This window comes from Mesoplodon mirus (genome assembly GCF_964341445.2).
Source record: "Mesoplodon mirus genome assembly, chromosome: 1".
Lineage (NCBI taxonomy): Eukaryota > Metazoa > Chordata > Mammalia > Artiodactyla > Ziphiidae > Mesoplodon > Mesoplodon mirus.
In genome coordinates this window covers 59,777,963-59,799,548 of record NC_138976.1, presented here as the reverse complement: position 1 = coordinate 59,799,548, position 21,586 = coordinate 59,777,963, and positions in this window count along the sequence as shown.

Sequence of the window (21,586 nt, the reverse complement as noted above, 5' to 3'; positions counted from 1 at the left end):
TCTTGTGACCAACCAACTCACTGATTGATTCAGCAAACCTTGGACTTATAATATTTTCATTCTAAATGCAATGTTGAAGGGCAAACTTTCATCAGCCTGGTTTATGTGTTCAATATTGAGGCAGCATATTCTATTCCATAAGCCAGTATTAGATTCTCTCCTTCCCCTCCCAAGGCAGCAGAGGGAACACTGGAGTGGTGTATACACCTGATTCTACAAGGTCCCCCAAAGCTTAAAGCAGAACAAATGACATTGCTTGTCAGAAGATTTTTTAAAAAATCAAGAGTGTTTTCCTTTGTGGTTCAGGAAAGCTTCCCAAGTAAGTGATAGAGAGCAGAGTCGAAGAAAAAGGAAGCCAGCTTTCTTCTGTTATAGTCCATCCTCTTCTGATTTTCCTATTCTGAAAAATCCCTTGCAAGTCCACAGAAGAGTTTTCAAATCACTCTAGATGAGAATCCTCCCAAAACAAGTTCCATCCAACTTTAAGGTGGCCAGGAAGTGATGAATTAAGATACTAACTATATGCTATGTTACATAACCCTTGTACAAAATGGTAAAAATGGCCATCCTATGTGATTGCCGTGTGTGTAATACTTTAATCTCATAAACTTCATGAGTCAATACAAGCTATACACATGAAATCACAATTTTTCCCACTGATATGGGGCTAGTGAAGTTTGAAATTTGACATTTGAATTCTTCATTAAGAAATTTCCAAAATATATCCTGCATTTCTTCCCCTAAATTGAAATCTGATTCCTCCGTATTGGTTTCTTATGATAATCAGCCAATCACAAAAGGTCATAACTTTATCTTCAGAGACTTATGGAATTATTAGAAGCTCTGGAAGTTAGGGGATGCTAATGATCTCACTTCCAAACAGGTCAAATAAAAGTATACAATTTTTTTTTTTTTTTTTTTTTGCGGTACGGGGGCCTCTCACTTTTGTGGCCTCTCCCGTTGCAGAGCAACAGGCTCCGGACGCGCAGGCTCAGCGGCCATGGCTCACGGGCTTAGCTGCTCCGCGGCATGTGGGATCTTCCCGGACCGGGGCACGAACCCTTGTCCCCTGCATCGGCAGGCGGACTCTCAACCACTGTGCCACCAGGGAAGCCCAAAAGTATACAATATTTTGAGCCAGGGATTGTAATTGAAAGAAATAGCTAAGTGACATTCACCCAGTCAAGTACAAACTATTTACTAGGTATATTCTTTGTATAAGGCACTGGACCGGATGATACAAAGCTGAATCAAACCCTGGCTTACTCTTACGGAATTAATGACCTTGTAGGGAAGTTAGACTTGGACAAAAATGACCAAAGTACAACATAAAAAGAGCTGAGGCCCTAAAAGGAATACAGTTGAAACAGGAAAAGTTTCTAAGATTTCAGAAAAGCTTTTTTTTCTTCATCTTCTGTGTTGGGGGTCCCTAAGACCATCCTCATGTTCAGTGATTTGCTAGAAATCACAGGACTCAATATGTGGTCATACTCACAGCTATGATACAAAGTAAAATCAAAGGTAAAAGGTGTATATGGCAAAGTCCAGAGGAAACCAGAAGCAAGCTTCCAAGAGTCTTCTTTCCTAATGGAGCCACATAGAATGAGCTGAATTCTTCCAGCAACAAGTTGTGAAAATGTATGAGATATTGTCCACCAGGAAAGCCCAGTAGATACGCAGCATCAAAGGATTTGGGGTTCAGGGGCTGGTTATGTAGGCACCCTCTCCCTAGCACATTCCAGAATTCCAGCCTCTCAGAAGGAAAGCAGGTGTTCAGCATAAATCACATTGTTTGGTACAAACAGCCAAGGCCCAGTGAGCCACTCCACTCACTAAGTTCTGGGAATGGTGGGAACCACCCCCACCCGCCCCTGCTCCCCCTGCAAATCCACCTTCCCAGATGCCAGCCAAGGACCAACTTTGTAAGCAACTTTGTATCCTTTTTGAAGGATAGCAGTTAACTGTTTTTTGCACACCATCAAAATCTTGTCCCAAAAAGTATTAAAGGAGAAAAGTCCCAGAATAATTAGCTTATACTGAATAGAAAAGAGCCATTCACAATTGGGCTAACTTGGAACACATTCAAAAGGAGGTACACTTCCGGTAATGTTCACTCATCTATGCATTTTTTGTGTCCATATATTATATGGTGAGCTCTGAATAAAGGAGTGAAAACCACTTATATATTTAAATCTATCATGTGAGTCAGCACCCTAGAGTCAGAATACAATTTCACTTAGACATTCACAAATTTTCACTGAGTGACTGTTTTTTGCCCAACACTATGCCAGGTGCTGGCAGCATGAAGGAGTCAGAGCAGGTTCCTGACCTCACAGAGCTCACAGGTGCGCAGACTTCCACCTCCTGGACCCCAGCTCAGTGATGCTGAGCTCACTGAGAACGGAAGGCCAGTGAAAGAGCAGATGAGGAAGGTTTGGATTTCTCATCAGGTACAGGGAACACAGCCCCCTGGGACATCAGTGCCTTTACATTCCAGGGATCTCTAGGTTGGGAAAGAAGGTTCTAACAAATCAGCTCTGGACTCCGTTGACATACTGTGCTGCCCCCCAGAACACGGGACCAGTGCTGGGACAGACTCATGAGCCGTGAAATTAAAACAGTTGAAACAAACACCAGTTCCCACCATTGGAGAAAATGATAGACCTCTCCCTCCACTCCAAGTAGCCAGCTAGAGGCAACACAGTGGCGCCCGGCCACCCAGCTACACAGGTGTGGCAGACCCGTCCTCCAGGTAGCTCTCCATCTCCAGGTTGGTGGCCTTCTCTTGTTGGAGACACCGCTCACTGGATTGGAGAAGTACTTCTTGACCGTGAATTGTTGGCAAATTCCTCACGACAGCCGCCCAGCAGCATCTTCACCCGTCAGACATCCCCGTTGACCTCTGTCACTGTCACTTTCTCCAGCAGGTGTTAATGAGCAAGGAGCTACTACTACTTCAAACTTAGGAGATTGGCCAGATGCTACATCCCCACAAATGGCTGTGCAGCTATAGGCGAGGGTCTTAACCTTTCTGAGGAGCCGTCTTCTACTTAGAAAAGAGGATAATCATATTTCTCAGGGCTTTGGCCAGGTTTAAATGAAACAATGTATTGATGTCACACAGCATGACTCCTAAAGAGTAAGCAGACTCAATAAATAGCTCACTTTGTTGGGTAGAGGACACAGAGGACGCTTCCTATAGCTATAGGACCAAGGGCTCCAGGCTCTTTTTCTCCTGCCTGTAATGTCTTCCACAGTTGAGTTATAGAATGAATCTGGAGAGGACTGTTGCTTTTATTCCCTCCTCCACACACACAACTTGCTGGATACATGAGGACATCGGATGCCAAGCACCACCCATGTTTCTGTCCCCCACTGTGATTTCTTCAAGTTTCTTGCTGTCATTGTCTTTGCTGCCAAATGACAAAGAAAAAGTGAGTGGTCAGGAAACAGTGAAATTGAGCTAGGCTCTTTTACCCTAATGACATGCTCTGTTTTCTTTAAAACTTAAAAAAAAAACAAAAACAAAACAAAACCAAAAACCTTTCTTGCCTATAACTCCCGTTACCCATCTTTGATCTTCATGGAGGGTGCATGTTCCAAGTCCCCACTGTAGAAGCTGAAGGGTAGGCTTAGGTGAGGGTTTTGGACCTCTGGTGTCTAAGCTGAAGTGTGTCTGGAAGGATGAGTGTGGCCCTTAGAATAGGCCTCTTGTGTTATGTTCTCTCTGGTCTGGAACTGCAGTGATCTCCATGGCAAGGGCAAACCCATGGTGAAATGTTGGGTTGGCCGCATTATAGAAAGTAACACTTCTCCCTCTTCTAGACTGAAGCTAGAGTTAGGGTGTTGTTTTATGACAGAGTCCAGCCCTCACGCCAGCAGATGGCTAGAGTCATTTTCTGCCTCACTTGCTGCTGACACAACCATAATCCGGGGTGTTAACAAATGACCCAACCCTAGTTAAACTTCCCTTGCAATGGTTCTTTATATAATCTTGAGAAGCAGTTTGGGTCCTCAAGCGTGGTTCTGAGCAACCATATTCATCACAATTTTTGTTTGGTGGGGAGTTGAGCGGGGACAGGGGGAGGAAGTACTAAGTTAGAAAGCCAAACTGGTAATGTTTGTGAGGCTGCATGCACATTTATCTTGGCTATGTTAAAAAAAAAATAACAAACTGGTGTGACTTGCTTTTGGTTCATCTTGACTCAACAGGTATATTTTTATGTGAAAGGTTTATTTTTTCCCCCATGATTGGAAGAGTGAATGACTTCCCAAATATAGCCAGGAATGCAGTCAAAAGAAAGGCATGACTCGAGAGGAAGAGGAGAGGATTGAGGATTGGGAATTATGGGTTGTGTTTAGTCTCACTATTGATTTAACCTCTGAGCAAGTTACTTAACCTCTTGTTTTCAAGAACTCTTCTCCACCTCTTGTATAATAGTTCTTGACTAACAGATGTTTTAACAACATTAAAAAAAATTGGCAAGGCGATTGGCTGACTTCAAATCGATTGGCCCTGTCCACAAGCACAGCTCAGAGCCATCAGACCTTAAAAGTAATGACATGACAGGACTCAGAGCTGATGCTGGTGTTTTCCAACTTTCTCTGTAAAATCTTTGCTGATTTGTAGTACATTATGTTTCCCTCTCAGCAAATCATGAGCATCAGGAGTGTGTTTCTATGTTTCGCTACGTGTCCCATCTTCCTCAGACTCCTATGAGGCAAACAATAATGGAGAAGATTTCACGAGTGGCCTTCTACATGCCAAGTGCCCCTCTGATAGTGTTACATTTAGTGATCCATCCCAGCCTCATAAACAACTTACAAAGTAGGTGTGGCTGAGGAAACTGAGACACAGAGAAGAGAAATGACTTGCCAAAGTTGCTCAGCTAGCGAGAGATAGGGCTAGGGTTTGAAACAAGAAAGTGTGGCATCTCTACACTCATCTACAACACTGTACTGCCTCTCTAAAAAGAGAGTGGCCTTCAACAGGAAACGACAGCAGGGTCACATCACAAAGCCAGCCTCCTAACAAGTGACCAAGGCCATGTGCATGTGTTATAGCTAGTATATAAAAGTGTGAAAACCTACAGAGTTCAGAATGAGGTAGGCATGAGTTCAGATCCTACCCCAGCCAGTTTTTACCCTAATCTTTCTGAGCATCAGTTTTCTGGTCTATAAAATTGGGTGAGTAATGTTACCTTTTTGGTATGATTTTGAAGATTAAATGAGCTAGGGTCCATGAAGCATTAGTTTGGGTTCTGGAGTCCAGAAGAACTCGGTAAATACTAGATGGGGTGAGAATGATGGTGGTCCATAGGGGGCAGTCTCACTTCAACCTTGACTGGACAGCACTGAGCCTGGATAAAGTAGGGCTGACTGGAGTTGGGATCAGTAGTTTTAACCACCACCCCGTCTCCCCACTGCCATCGAGGAGAATGGAGCTAGAGCCACAAGGATGCACTCATCATTGTAATACTCACATTTGGCATGTTCCCTGTAAGGGGTGTGCTCAGAGGGACCCCCTGGGGGCCCCTGAAGCAAGTTTCCTTCTCCTTCACTTAGCAATTACATATGAGCTTGGGTCAGCTGGCTCTAATGGAAGGATTTTAAAGAGCAGGTTTGCAGCTTCTCTCCAACCTGAGTCCATCTTCCTTTCCCACAGTCAGTAACTTTCACTTTATTTTTTATGGCGGTGGGAGGGGGTAAGGGCTGGGGAAGGGGGAGGCAATGTTGCTTAGCAGCGAATCTCAGAGCTGCCATGTGCCTTTGTGTTTTTCCAAGCCCGGGTTTTTGTCGCTCGGTCCGATGGAATCATACTGGCGTTCTCCCTTGTCCAAAGCCCATGGGTCAAGTGGAGGCGTGTGCATGCTTCATAAAAGAGTCCCTGTTCCTGCCTGGAGGATGCTTGCTGCTGGGTTTGTTTAACGGACACTTCAGGCTGCACATTCTCCAGTGCAAATCACCTTTTGTTTCTTTTATCCCTGGCAATAACGAAGGGCTGAACTGGAGCTTCAATAATTCTTTCAATGAATCCATGAAGCAGACTCTTTCATTATGGATGTTAGAGGAATGAAAATAATCCGCACAAAGCCACATTTCATTCACAAAGTTTTAAAAGAAGTGAGGGAACTGCCAATGAGGGAACAGTTAATTTTGTTTCTGTAGGAAAATGGGGAAGGGCAGATGAAATATGTTTCAGGACTTTCAGAAAGATTTCTGGTGGGAACATTTAACAACTGAGTAAAACATTCCCTGGGGAAAGGCTGTTATTTGGATCTGTGCTCTTCCTGCCTTTGAGAGCTAGAACTTACGACAGAGACAAATTTTGAGAATGGCATTTCTGTAAAGGCTGTGGAAGCCACTTAACATGTCATAATATTGTCTGTTTCTTTATGGCTGAACCTGTGCAAAGTTGGCTATTTAAACCATCTTTCTCCTATTTCAATGCCCCTTTCACCCTTCCTACTCTTTTCTTACTCCCAGTGTGCTTTCTCATTATTTACTTTTGTTTTTAGTTGAATTAAAAACTAATTTTTGTTGGTTATCTATTTTATATATAGTAGTGTGTACAAAATAGATAACCAACAAGGACCTACTGTATAGCACAGGGAACTATACTCAGTATTTTGTAATAACCTATAAGGGAAGAGAATCTGAGAAAAATAGATACAGATGTATGTATAACTGAATCACACCTAAAACTAGCACAGCATTGTAAATCAACTATGCTTCTATTTTTAAAAATCTAAAAACAAAAACAAAACAACAACAGAAACTAATTCTTGCCAACTTATGAGTTTTTTTTAGAAGCAGGGAATTTGAAAACTTTCTCTTAAATGAAAGACTTAAGACTTACGAGAATGAAATGCCTGGCCCGGATTGGTACCTCAGCATCTTTCATTTAGTCAGTGCTCCTTTCATGATACCAGGCTGAGGATGTTCTGTTTGATTAAAAACGATGGGACTTTGGTGGTGTTACAGGGAAATGAACTCTGACTCAGTATGATGATGAAGATATCCCTCTCTGCTAGTATCTGGAGCTGTCAGCAGGCTGCCTCAGGAAGTAGCAAACCGATAGATAATAGAGTCCCCACAAAGGCTGTGAGGGCTGCTGTTTGAGTTGGGGAGGAGAGGAGCCTCATTCCGGCTGAGGGTCTACAATGCTACGTATGCTATTTAGGTATAACCTGGGAATTCTAACTAAAGAAGTGAAACAACTCTCAGTGGTATATGTGTGTGTTACAAGTGGACTGCTGAAGACAGCAAAGACTTCAGAAGCCAAAAGAAAGAAACCATAAAGGTATAGTAACAGCAACAGCTGAATCTTCTTGAATAATGCTCCATAGGTACTAAACACCTGTGACCACCATTTGTTCTTAGTTCTCCAAGGACCATGTAGTGTTTGACTTTAGTCAATTACTACATCTACTGAGCCTGTTTCTTTGTAAAAGGCTCATGTTGACAACTCCTAATACTTTACAAACTCAAAGGCATTTTTATCATCATGTTAGTTTTAGTTATTAATCCATCACTAAGCACATATAACCTAACGATTCCATTCATTCTTCTGACATTAAATTGCACTATTAGGGTGCTAGAACAATTGGATGTCCATATGTAAAAAAAAAAAAAAAAAAGACCCCAGACACAGACCATACATCTTTTGCAAAAATTAACTCAAAAATGAATCATGGGCCTAAATGTAAAATGCAAAACTATACAACTTCTAGATTAAAACATACAAGAAAATCTATGTGACCTTGTATTTGGTAATGAGTTTTTAGATAAAACACAAAAAGCATAATCCATGAAAGAGAAAGTTGATAAGCTGACCTTTATTAAAGTTAAAAGCTTCAGCTCTGCAAAAGAAACTCCTAAGAAGAAGCAACCTAAATGTCCATCGACAGAGGAATGGCTATAAAGAAGATGTGGTGTGCATATATATATATATATATATATATATATATATATATATACACACACACATACATAATAGAACATTAGCCATAAAAAAGAATGAAATAGTGCCATTTGCAGCAACATGGATGGGCCTAGAGATTATCATACTAAGTGAAGTACATCAGACAAAGAGAAAAATATCGTATGATATCACTTATATGTGGAATCTAAAAATAAAGATACAAATGAACTTATTTACAAAACAGTCCCACAGTCATAGAAAACAAACTTAGGGTTACCAAAGGGGAAAGGGGTAGGGAGGGATAAATTAGGAGGTTGAGATTAACATATACACACTACTATATAGATAACCAACACAGGGAATATAATTCCATGTGCTATATAGTAATGTGTGCGTGTGTGTGTGTATATATATATATATATATATATATGAATCACTGTGCTGTACACCTGAAACTAACACAATATTGTAAATCAACTATACTTCAATTAAAAAAATGGCCACAAACTGGGGCAAAACATTTGCAAAACACGTATCTGATAAAGGACTTATGGGCAAGAGCTCTGAATAGACAACTCACCAAAGAAGATATGCAGAAGGAAATAAGCATATGAAAAGGTATTCAACATTATTTGTCATTGGAAAAAGATGCGTTAAAACCAGTGTTACCACTACACACCTGTTAGAATGACTGAAATCCCCAAACCTGACAGTACCAATTGCTGAGGAGGAAGCAAAGCAACAGGAACTCATTCATTCAAGCGGGAATGAAAACTATTACAGCAATTTGAAAGATCGACTCTTTGGCAGTTTCTTTCAAAGCTAAATAGAGCCTTACTGTATAACCCAGCAATCATGCTCCTAGGTATTTACCCAATCTATTTGAAAATGTACATCCATATTTGAAAACCCTGCTGGTGAATGTTTAAAGCAGCTTTATTCATGATCATCAAACCTTGGAAGCCACTAATCTGGTGTACGGAATTAGGTGAATGGAGAAATATTTAGCAATAAGAAGAAATGAGCTATCAAGTCATGCAAAAACATTGATGAATCTCAAATGCATATTGCTAAGAGAAAGAAGCCAATGTGAAAAGACTACATGTTGTATGATTCCAATTTCATGACATTCTCCAAAAGGCAAAACTATAAAGACAGTAGACAGATCAGTGGTTGCCAGGGGTTTAGGAGGACAGAGGAGGGTTTAATGGTGAAGCACTGGGATATTTTAAGGTGGTGTGTTCTATATGATACTTTAACGATAGGTACATTACATGAAGAACAAATATTTTTTAAGCACATGCCATCTGAAAAGCGTCTGCTCAAAAACTATTTGTTGAATGTTTTGGTCTTCAGTGAGCTTGGTAGTGTGCCCTTATAAAGAAGATATGGGATTCAAGGGTTTAGTAGATTTTCATTTTATAGTCTCCATATGCTTGTATATTATTGAAAACAATTTTTAAGAATGTATTTATACGTTATATATACTAAACACAAAATTTATTATGTAGCTTTTTATGGTGATAAAGCAAATTCATTCTATTCCACGTTTCTAAGTGATTAACACCTCCCTATTCCCCTCTCTCCTTTTAGATTCTCTTTGAGGGTAAGGATCTTATCTTTGAATTATTTACAGCTTTTAGCACAGTGTTCTTCATGTACTTATGTGCTCAGGAATATTTATTTAAGTAAATATTATGCCTTAATTTCTAAGAAAACATAGTCCTGGTTTCAAATCTCAGCTCTACTATTGGGCAATTTATGTAACCTCTCTGAAACAGTTTCATCAACTATTGAATAAAAATAATAGTGCTTAATTTGACTTATGAGAATTTGGAAAGATTCTTAGAATGTTTAGACCAATTCCTAATATAAGTTAGGAATCCAATAAATGGTCTTGAAGAAAGTAATGACTACAGATTGGTAAAAAGAGATTGTGTTTCAATTAATCAGGAAAAAAAAAAAAGGCTGAGTAACCAGAACAAGAAAGATGGTAGGTGGTTTGTTGAGGAGGTAAGATGGCTCATCATTCAGCACCTGTTGGCCATAATCTTGCTTTCTAGCAGTCCATTGGTTGCTTGGGACCAAGTTTCAGCCGGTCTATCTGCATTATTGTAGAATGGCTTTAATTATTGGGAAATACCTCTTCTTAGGTGTTGTTGACACTGGCGATAATACCCAAGGAGTAGATGTGCTTGACATTTTATTCATCTTATTTTCACAGCCACCCAGCAAGTGGAGTAGGACTTCTTATAGACTCTTGCACACAGAGTGGAGGCTCAGTGCTATTTGTTGATTGATCCATCCCTGAGATTGCTCCAGAAGACCAAGACAACCTAAGAAATTGTTATTTAGACACTCTTCCATTCATCAGTTGAACTTCAGGGATTCACATTAGCAAGCTTGGAAGTGAACATGAATGGTTTGTAGTTCTCAGAGCACATGTCATTATACTTAGAACATTCTATTCCACTATTTTCTACAGATCCAAGGCATGGAGCTTGTATCTCCATGTAGCAGATATCACTGTGTTTTGGGCATTTTGACATTTTGTTACTACTACAACTTAAGGAAATAGAAATCAAAACCAATGAAGTACACCTACCTACTATGGTACATACCTATCATTCTCTTTCTCCTACTAGACTGTAAGATCGTGAAGGCCAGGGACCATATTTATTTTTGTGTCCACCCCCTCCAGCACCTAGCACAGAACTTACAACATAGCAGAAGCTAAATCAATATTTGTTGAAATAAAATAAGGTAATAAAGGACCAAAAGCTCCTTCACAAATGTAAAAAAGGCTTAAAAACCTTAGAAACAGAATAATGTTTTAACAATGGAAAACATGACAGACTTTTAGAGTTTAAAAAATATAGTTTTGGAAGTGAACAGAGTGGGCTTTTTGAAACCAAAGGAAAAACTCACATTTTTTCTCATGTTTACATAGTATAAACAAATGGAACATCCTATTTTCGGTGTGAATTTGAAAAAGAATGTTTATTTAACATTTAGTCACCTACACTTCACTGACAGAAAAAAAATGATGAATAGGGTACAGGAATTTATTTGGTATCTATAAAACAGAAATGTCTCTTAAAGTCAAGATCACATACTAAAGTTGAGTCAGATGGGAATCTGCAAAAATATAATTAAAATATGCAACATTTATAAAGAGTAAGCAAAACATGAAAGCATCCATGAGTTGTGTATAGGAAAGGCAAGAAGGACAAATCATAACACTCTAAGGAATCTTACCTTTAATAATAAATAAATGTCGATTTTATTTTATTTAGTTTTTGCTTTTCCCAGGGTATTGATAACAGTTGATGATTAGGTTCCAGGCAATGAGGCTGTAAATATTAATAAGCAGGACCCTCAAATGACTCAGTGGCTAATCCTTCATTATTATCCATTTTGTAATGGGTGATACATTTAACACATTTAGTAATATGCTCGGGAGGCACATTTAAATGCAAGAGTTTGGTGAAGCAATTTGAAAAACATGAAAATATTTTTATTAGTGATAAATTTGCTTAAATTCCAGTTGATCAAGTGGAAGACAGGGTCTAACTCTACGTGCAATATGTGCTTACATTATAGGTTTTTTTTCCTCATCTACTCCCACTTTAGTATTTGTTTTGAGTTTTAGCACTCCACTAGGAAGTTTTTAAAGAGTGGTGGGAATTTTTAAGTGTCTTGTGCTGTAGACAAATAGGTTGTGGACTGATTCACCAAACTTTGGAGACTAGCTTCTCTGGGCCAGGATACTCTATTAGGTGAGGACCTTGAAATGAACCAGACTCTTCTCTCAGGGAGCTCATTGTCTGGTGTGGAGACAAACTTGTTAAGATAGAATTGAGTTCAGTAAGAGTGAACCAGTAGACTTCTATAGATGGGCATGCAAAGCAGGTGGAACTGAAAGTGTGTAGGCATAGAGGAGAGGAGCTGATGATCATAGTGTATCTGGAGAGCCACAAGCCATTCAGTGTTGCTGGAACATGAAAAGCAAAGAAAGAAAGGGTTGGAGAAGAGGGTGCAGAAGCAAGTAGAGGACCAAAAAAAAAAAAAAGGCTTTGGGGGCCTTTAAAAGGACATTGGGTTATAATCTGCAGAATCTTGCTACTGGAAATGTGGTTGCTGGACCCCAGCATCAGCCTCATCAGGGTAAATGTTTCCACCAATCGCTGAACATATGTTCTATGTCTCCTATTATAAAGGAGGTGGGGAATGACAGTGGAAATAATGGAAATAATTTTAGCTAATTAACCCACAGACTCTCAGAGTTAGAAAGACTCTCAGAATTCATCTAAATGCTTTCTTCAGATCCTGAGTGAAAGCTTACAGTGTCAGAGTCTTTATTACCTACTAAGTAGCCAATTTCATTATCAAGACACCATATTTAATTGTTTGAAAACTATTTTATCAGGATAAGTTATGGCTAAATTCCACTTTCTTGAAAGCAGAGGTGCCAAATTTATTTTCATTCAATTCAACAAATAAGTTTAAGGTGTTGTTCATGGCCTTCCAGGATGATCAGTAGGTCAGGGTCTCTGACCTTGATATCTTTACAGAGGTAAGACAAGTTCCCAAATGACCACAAGAGAGATGAAAATATGTGCCATTAGAGAAGTAATAATGTGCTGTGCTCTTTTTTGTTTAAAAATGAGGTGCCAGGACCCATATCTCAATAAATTATGACATGTGTCTCCTACACCCCCTCCCCAATGCTGTTTACATTGGAATGTCCACATGTTTTCCCAGCCAAGTGAGTCAGTGAAGATGGAAATACTAATTTATTTGACTGGACATACTCTGCTAGCTTATACTGTCAAAAAACTCCCTGGTTGTTGTAATGATACTACCAAACTCTGTATAGCACTTGAGTTTACAAATCACTTTTCGTATGTTAGCTAATGTAATCATTGCAATGACTATGTAAGGTAAGTAGTAATGTTCTCTTCCATTTACATATGAGGGACCTAAGACTTAGTTTAAGCAATTTACCCAATTTATATAGCAGGGAAGTGGTGAGCTAAGACATCCAGGTCCCAAGACTCCAGATCTCAATTAGAAGAGCAGAACCTCTGTGGATGCAGTGGAGGAGAAATTACATATTCTTAGAGGGTATGGGGAAGATGCAGAGAAGAAGCAGTCTTTAAGGACTGGTGCAATTTCGGTACAAGGAGATGGAAGGGAGACATTCTAGGCAGAGGACATGGCAAAGTTTAAATTACGGATACAGGAAATGCAGGATGTGCTCATGTAAGAGCCATGGTTCCATGTATGGGTTTGGGAATCACCTGTCCAGAAGAGGTGGCTGACTTTCTGAGCACTAATAAAAATCCCAGGGCAAGAAAAAAAAGAGAGAAGAAAAGTTGCCCATGGACATAGCCCTGGGACCACCTGTGGTTAGTGGGTGGGAGGTGTAGAAGGAGCTACCAAATGAGAAACCAAAGGAATGGCCAGAGAGTTAAGATCATTTGAAAACATTATAGAAACCAAGGGGGGAAAGACTTTCAAGAGAGAGCATATGGTCATTACGGATGGTGACTGAGGACAGATGGGTGAAAGCCCAAACCTTGATGAGCTTGGAGAGAGCAAAGCAGTGACTATAGAATTCAGAATGTAAGGAGCAGGTGGGTGAGAAGGAAATGGTCAGGAATGGGGTGAGGAAGACCAAGGCAAGTAAGTTTCCTCTGTCTTGGAAGGAGCCCTTCAAGACTTAATGACAGTTCTCAAATCTTCTCCTTCCCTTTGTCAGGCAAAATGCCCTTAATTAATTCAACTGATTGTCATAGGCTTTCCAGACAGTCACGATCGTATTTTCCTTCTTTAGGAATTGTTGGTTTATCAGTTGTCCTTCTTATGTTTGGGATCTAATAACTAACTCTGTACCCCATGTAAATGGTTAGTTGGACATAGAGTAGAAGACAGCTATCCTATGTTTTGTTTCCTACACTGTATTTTTAACCACAGACCCAATTTAAATTAACCACATTTCACTGTTGATTGATTGAGCTTGTAGTCAGTTATGATTCCATGTCATCCACATCCTGTACTTGCCAACTATTGCAGGAGACAACCCAAATGGGAGAGGGACACTGGAGCCATGGGGTGGAGAGGACACGGGACTGGCGTCCAGAAATCTACATTTTAGTCTGGACTTTGACACATGGAATCTATGTTCTTGGGAAAGTCAGTCAATTTCTCTCTGGGCTCCAGAGGGAGCTAGACTGGATGATTTCTAAGCCTCTTTCAAGCTCTAAAAATTCTGAAATTAGTAACCGAGAACAAAAAAAGATGTTCATTAATTTACTACTCAGATATTTATAGAACTCAACTCTCTGCCAGGCACTGCTGGATTTTAGAATGAAGTGGCACACAAGACAGAGGTGGTTCTCATCCACAGAGATTATAGTCTCATGGGGACATTTTGAGACTAAAAAGTACTTGGTCAAATGCAGGGAAGAATGGAAAGGATTCACATGAATATCAGTAGCTTACATGACATACATGTCTTACTTTTGCCCTACCTTTCACTGTAGGCCTTTCAGGTCTTTGCAAGCCCTTCTTCTTCTCCTTTTGGGATGCTTTCATGAGGTGGACCTACAAATAAGTCCTGTTAGCTACCTCTCCTGTTCCAGCCCTCATGGTGATGTCCACTGCCAAGGCCTCTGTGCCTGGGATGCTTGGTGGAAGCACCACATGGCTGCCTGCAGTGTTCACCGCTGATCCATTTCCTGCCACTAACCCCCCTTTCCTCCTGGCTATCCCTGCCCCCTCTGCAGGTGCTTTTGTCTCCCCTGGTATAGCCATTGTCCTTGCTGGGCACTCTTGCTGGTCCATATAACTGATACTCCAAGACTTGAGGGAACCAGAGCTTACACCTGGTGAAATGGAAAAACAGACTTCTATGCTCTATTAGAGGAGTTTTTTGCACCATGCCTGTTTTTTGTTTTTCACTTAAAGACTCCCTTCACTGAATGAAATCTGAGTAGTACTCACTTTGCTGAATATAGAATTGTTCTTTATTTCTTTGATATCCAAGGCTCTGGGACTAGACCAAGCTGAGATGAACTCTCTCTCAAGAGGCTTCTCCATCCCTCACTGAGATAGACCCATCATCTATCAGACATGCCTAGGCCTCACAATTTAGTGTCACACTGGGATCTCTGCTACTCACACACACACTTACACACACATATACATTCATACATAAATATGCATACATGTGCCTATCAAGTACTTTCATTTCCTTACAAAGAGCATACTTCTTTAAAAGGAACAAAATCTTTTTAATATAAAAGAATGGTAAAGTCATAATAGACAAATCTATTCAGAATTCCACTTCTCTTTCCCCAAGAAATACATGGACTGAATTTCAGAAATAACTTGGGAGTTGAGAGACAAAAACGTTTTGAGGAAGCAGCTGCCATCGGTGTGGAGTACATTGAGAAAGACAAAAATGGGTGAGGAGGAAAGAGTGGACATTTAAGAATGCTTGCTATGCATTAAGTATAAACCTCCCCATTTCTTGTGTATTTTCTTGAGGTACGGAGTAAATATTTGAAATTCTTTCAGTTACGTATACAATATAAATAGTGATATAAATTCTCCCAATTTTTTGAGTTTACATTTTTCAGAGACCGGGCCATGGGGTATGTGTTTGCAGTGGTGAGAGGGTATGGTGAACTGAAATGTATCTGAGTTACACTAAGGTTACCATTAAAGCACTATCCAGAGAATTGTGCTTTGAATATTTTTTTTTAATGGGGAATAAATTTGCATGGGTCCAAGCTATCCTATTTTTTCTTCTCTGTAATATGGCACATGTTGGTGAGACTTCTAGCCAGGGAAAAGAGAAGCTTCTCAAGTTTGTGAAACAATAAAAGCTTACTTGCCCACAAAATACTTTAGTTTATTACCTTGATCTTTTTTGTCTGTAATTAAAGTCGTTGAACCAACTGTGGGTATCTGCTGTACATATGCATTTCAGGGCTAGGGTGAAGAATGCTAGAAAAGGAGTGAACTTGGAGCCAGGTAAAGACATTCTGGGTAAGGATCAGGGATCAAAATCAGAGCTGTTTCTCATCCACCAGTTCTGATCATTATTTCTCAGTTTTGTAGAGAATTAACTGAGACTTCAGTGTAAAGAGAGCAGAGAGAAGTGTTCCCAGCATTTCTTTAGCATCATGGAGACTGGGTGGCCTTTTTTATACAGATAGGGGTGGTGAATTGGAAATATTAGGTCCAGTCCAGTAGTACTTGGGTCAAAAGAAGAAAAGCTGTTTTAGTTTAGGTCCAGAGCAGGTGCCAACACAGGATGAGGAAGCAAGAGATTTATTGGTGAAAAAGGTGAAGAAGGCAGAGGAGGTCAGAAAAGCCATCAGTCTGTAACTTGGACTATCCCTAGTGAAGGAGGGACAAGACTCACAGGATCGATAGGAGGAGTCTCAGACCATAGTGCAATGCTAAGAAAGGTTTGGCCAGACAGTGGGGTGTCTTTGAGCAGAGGTCACCTGTCAGCCGGGCTCTGCATCTCTCAGGAGTGGACTTGCTTTGGTATCTCTGCTGTGCACAGTCATTGGCTGGGAGCACCAGTGGGCAGCAAGGATGTGAATTCAGAGGACAGCATCTGGGGTAGTTTGTCCATTAAGCTCTGCAGCAAGGGATCTGAGTGGCACATCTTTATGGCCTCAAAAGAGCTAATGTAAATAGTAAGCAAGGGGGAAGAAAGACACTCCTGCCCTAATTAATACCTTCATCTTGGTTCAGAATACGAATGGTACCCTGACTTCATATTCCTCTTAGCTAAGCAACTCTCTTTAGAAAAACCTGGGTAATAAGGTTGATCTATATAAACATTTGCTAAGTAAACAATGAAAAAAGTTGATGTCTACCACTGCATGTGTACATAGTCATCTTTATGTTCTTCCCTTTTTTTCTTAAAATCCTCCTCTAGCTGCTCAACTCTCTCCCTGAATTCTTGGCATGAGTGAGGGTTTCATTTTACATGTCAAATTTAATGCATACACACACACACAGGTGCACAACTTGAAGACTATGCCTGTTTCTCTGTGTCATTAGGAGATGTGACAATAACATGCCCATTCACCTAGGAGCAGAGCACAGAGGATTCCACCTTTTCTGTTTCATGTGTTCTTTCATTATTTAAGTGTAGATCTGAGTCACAGCTCTTATCAGTGTTCTGAAGCCTAGTGTCTTTTGAATTCTGGAAATTGTACTCTATTCCCCTTTTGACAGGAATGGAGTAGGATGGTCTTAAAATGTTTGAGAAAAATCAGGGAGAAGAGAGTTGGCTTTATATTTTGGGGAAGTTATTTAAGTTTCTTGAGTTATTTGGCTATTTTTCCATCTTACATATGCCAAAGGAGATGTCTCAAAACCCACATATTTTCTCTTCCCTATACTTATGAAGGCGATTTATTTCCTCATCTGAAAAGATAAGAGCTTGGTGAAGATGGTCTTTAAGTTCTTCTTAGCACTTTCATTTCAGCAACCATGTTTCTGACAAGTGATGGAAATGCCACAGCTTAGCTATAGATCAAGCCCATATTACACACAGTACATACCCTCTGATGGAATTCCTGGTGTTACCTTTTCTTTACTTTTTCTTTACCCACTAGTGCTGTGAGGGTAAACTTCTCTACATTGTTTGTTTGTTTTACTTATTTTTTTTGTAAAGGAATCCTTGTCTAGTCAAGGTAGATATCCATTTACCTTAAAGATAAAGTAGATTATTTTTTAAGCATAACTTTTTTCCCCCCTCCTGTAAAGGTTTGCTAGGGTAATAGAGTTTCTTTTCATTGACATTCTGGGACAGATCTTTATATTCAACTACATCTGGTCACCTTGTCTCAAACCATATTATAGCTCTTTCTCTAAATCAGACCTGAACTAAGTAGGAACATCTGTACCAAGAATTATGAGGCCCAGCTGAACATTTTGGACCAGCATGTCCCATCTCACTTCTTTCTGCTTTAACCTTTTAGCAATTATCTTTACAATCCTTAGAAATAATAATTAAAGTTGGTAGAAGAACAAACAGAATACTAAAATGGATTTCAGCTCCAAACACCAGGTATATATAAATGTCAGTGGCTTAAATATGGTTATAAGAATGTTTTTATTAACTCCCCCCCACTGGTCTTCTTGAGATCATGTTTAGCCTTTGCTTCAGGGAGTATAACGCTGCTAATCAGCTTGCATAGTTGGCAGCCATTAACTGGGACACCTGAAGGTACTTTATGACTTGATTTTCCCAGACAAACCGGCTGTAGAAGTAGGTATGAATATAGGTCTAGGGGCATTGTGAAGTCTCTGTCTACAAAGACTTAGTCACTCCACAACACAACCACTGAAAATACTTTCAAAGTTAAGCAGATGGTTTTCTCAGTGGACCCTTTCAACAATGAAAGCGGGTTCTTCAGTGACACTGCCTCCCCGCTCTCTGTACAAATCTGTGAATGTGTGCAGACAGAATTGCTGATTCTCAAGCATTATAAGCTGGTTGAGCCTCGTCTGGTGGGTGACTATGAGTTTGGAGACATTTATAAGTATTTTGGTGCATATGCTCATATACCTCTGAAATACTTCTCCTTCTGCATTTTAATGAGGAAATGTCTTTAGTGAGATTATATGCTGATAATGTTTTCCTATCTTTGACAATTGAATTACTCTTCACTCATTTCCCCATCTTACAATATTTGAATATTCCAATCAGGAATGAGGTTATTGGGATTAATGGAAAGGGACCGCTGAGAGTATATTGGATTTTTTTTCCATAGCGTTTGAGTCCATTAGAATAGCCAGAGACAGGCTGTCAAGTGATTGATTTCCTCCCCAAAATCAGGGACCCTTGTTCATTGCCAAATAGAATTTACTTATATCAGGCAAACTCAGTTTGTTACCTAATGTCAGGATCTTTAATCAAGTTGAAAAGATCTATATTTTTATTTCAAATCTACTTCTTAGTTGATTTAATCCCGAAATTTCATCTGGGGCTATTTGCATTTTTGGCCTAAGCTAAATATATCAATATTTTAAGGGCTTGATAGGATATTCATCCTTTATTCATCCTTTGGCTCAGTTTCCTTCAAACCAGAAGTTACTTATCTTTTCACATTGGGAACAGATTTTCTCCTTCTTCCCTTGGCCTCTGAGTAGCTTTGATTTTGGGGATCAGATGGTAATGATATTGGGTGGCATGGCTACATTGGGGACCTTTGATTGGGTCCATGTAACGTCTCATTATTTCTCCCTGTTATTTAGCAGCAACTCTCAGAACTGGAGCTGGAGATTTTTTTGGCTCCAAGAAAACTTTCTATTCAGTATTCAGTAAACACTGAGTGACCCCCTTTTGCCAAGAACTCATAAACCTGACCCAATCATTTCACTACCCACTGGTATTTAAATATAGGTGTGTATTCAGATAACACAGTGGCCAGTTACTTAAGTTGTTTCAATTATTATTCTGATCTGAACAGAATTTACAGCTTCACTATCTTAATTCTTAGTAAACTATGAACCAGAATATGGGCATAAATATACTTTGCAAAATCCTTTTGGTAGGAAAAAAAATTTAACAGTGTGGTTTTCAGTGCTGTGCTTTATAAGTAATACTGTAACCTAAATCCTACCCATGGGACAAAAGCTTGGCTACATTTACGTTTTCACAGAAAAACTAAATGAAGAAAGAAGAACAATAAAATGATAATGTGAGGGCATGTTTGTATGTTTAAACTTCTGTTATTTCTACATCCCTTTCTCTCAGCCTGGAAGGAAATGGCTGCCTCTCCTGGAGTTATAAGAACATTATAGCCGCTTAAGAGCTCTGGTCTTAATCCACTCCCATCATCAACATTACAGTTTCTATAGAGATGATGACTCTTCCTTAATGATGTAGAAGTCCAAACTGTGAACCAGTTGCTCTGAATTGTAACTTTCCAAATTCTAGTCACAACTCACAGAGCAAACTTGTAAGAAGTAGGAAATTCTAAGGCGGGGGTGGGGTTATCTTTTCTTACAACAAAACGTGCACGGGTGAACAGACAAGTCAGAATACTAACCGGTATTCTCTGCATCCACTGAAAGGCAGGTCAAGCCAAGGAGGACATCTGGTGCCAGGTTGTGATGGGTGCAAACTTGAAGTAGAAGGTGAAAGTTATCATAGACATAGTTTCTGACTCTGTCCAAAAGCCAAATGCAAGAACTTTTCTTATTATTCAGTGACTTTTGTTTTAAGCTACCTTTATCTTCTTTTTCCCTCTAATGGGGTAGAGAAGACAGAGTTATTTGAAAACTCCCTTGTTTCCTGTATTTACCTGTGTCCCTCCCTAAAAGCTCTGTAAGGTATATAGAGACAACGTATACTACAACAATAAATTGCTTCCATGCTTTCCTGGATCTAATGAGATTCTCTTTTGGGAGCTGGTATTTCTACATTCCTGGATTCTCTGAGGAGTACTTTGGTGTGCCAACGGGCAGAAAGAGAGTCACTGTTTGAAGCAGGAAATCAGACTGCAATTGGAGAAGCAGTCTTCATCATACAGTACAAATTCTAGCACATGGCAATCTTCATGCTTCCTGAGGAGCAGTCCTTATGAGTCTAGAAATCCTATAGAAACAGATAGGTATCTTAGTAATGATTGTTTCTTGCCCTATTCCTCTGGACAAATAACTGGGTTCGAATCTAGCAGAGATTTGAGTTTTTAAGAGACACTGTCTCTGGTCCTTAATCCTAACATAGCCCCTGGCCACGTACAACATTCTACAACTTCTCACATTTCTGTTTTCCCATCTGTGAAACTAACACTGTTGAACCATAAAATGCCATGGGGTGCCAGTTTTGATGCATTTTTATGATATGATAACTACCTTATAACTGCAAGGGGAGTTTTGACATATCAAATGTAAAGTAACCATATTTTCCAAACCCCAAATCAGGAAACCTGGTCTGACCATCAGAAATAGAATTTTTAAAGTCTTAGTTCTCCTGGAAATTTTCAAATTTCATTCAACATTTAGTTGAATTCAGGGGCTGGGATTGATAGATCAATGAGCCATATTCTCTGTTCTCAAGGAACTAAATATTTGTAATAAGTTGGATGTAGTGCTGTCATCAGTGTATTTTCATAGAAAACCAATAAAAGGAAGCCTAAAAATGATGAAAATCTGTTAAAGTTTGAGTTCTCCTTGTTGATATTTTCTGTTGGCATAAATGGACCATTGGAGATGGAACCATGTTCCATGTTAAATATCAGTGCTCCCAGGGTTCTTAGCTCTCATATCTTCTCATTCTCCATACTTTCTCTTGGCAAGCTCATCCATGCCAACCATCATCTACTCCCCACATGATGCCAACACTTCCATATCACCTCAAGACAAGTTTCTTTCCTAGGCACAGAACTCTGCTTTCTTTCCCCAAGGCACCTCATTCTCCGCTTCTCTGGAATCAGATGCCTAATCTAACCCATATACTTGCTTCTCCTCCTCTGTTTTCTATTTTCTTGAAGGTGCTACTATCCACTCTGCTCTTCTGCTCAAATCCAGTCTGAAAATATAGGCAGAACCTGAGACTTATCCCCTGCATTCAGTTGGCCACCAAATCTTATGATCATTTCCTTCCTTCCCCACCAG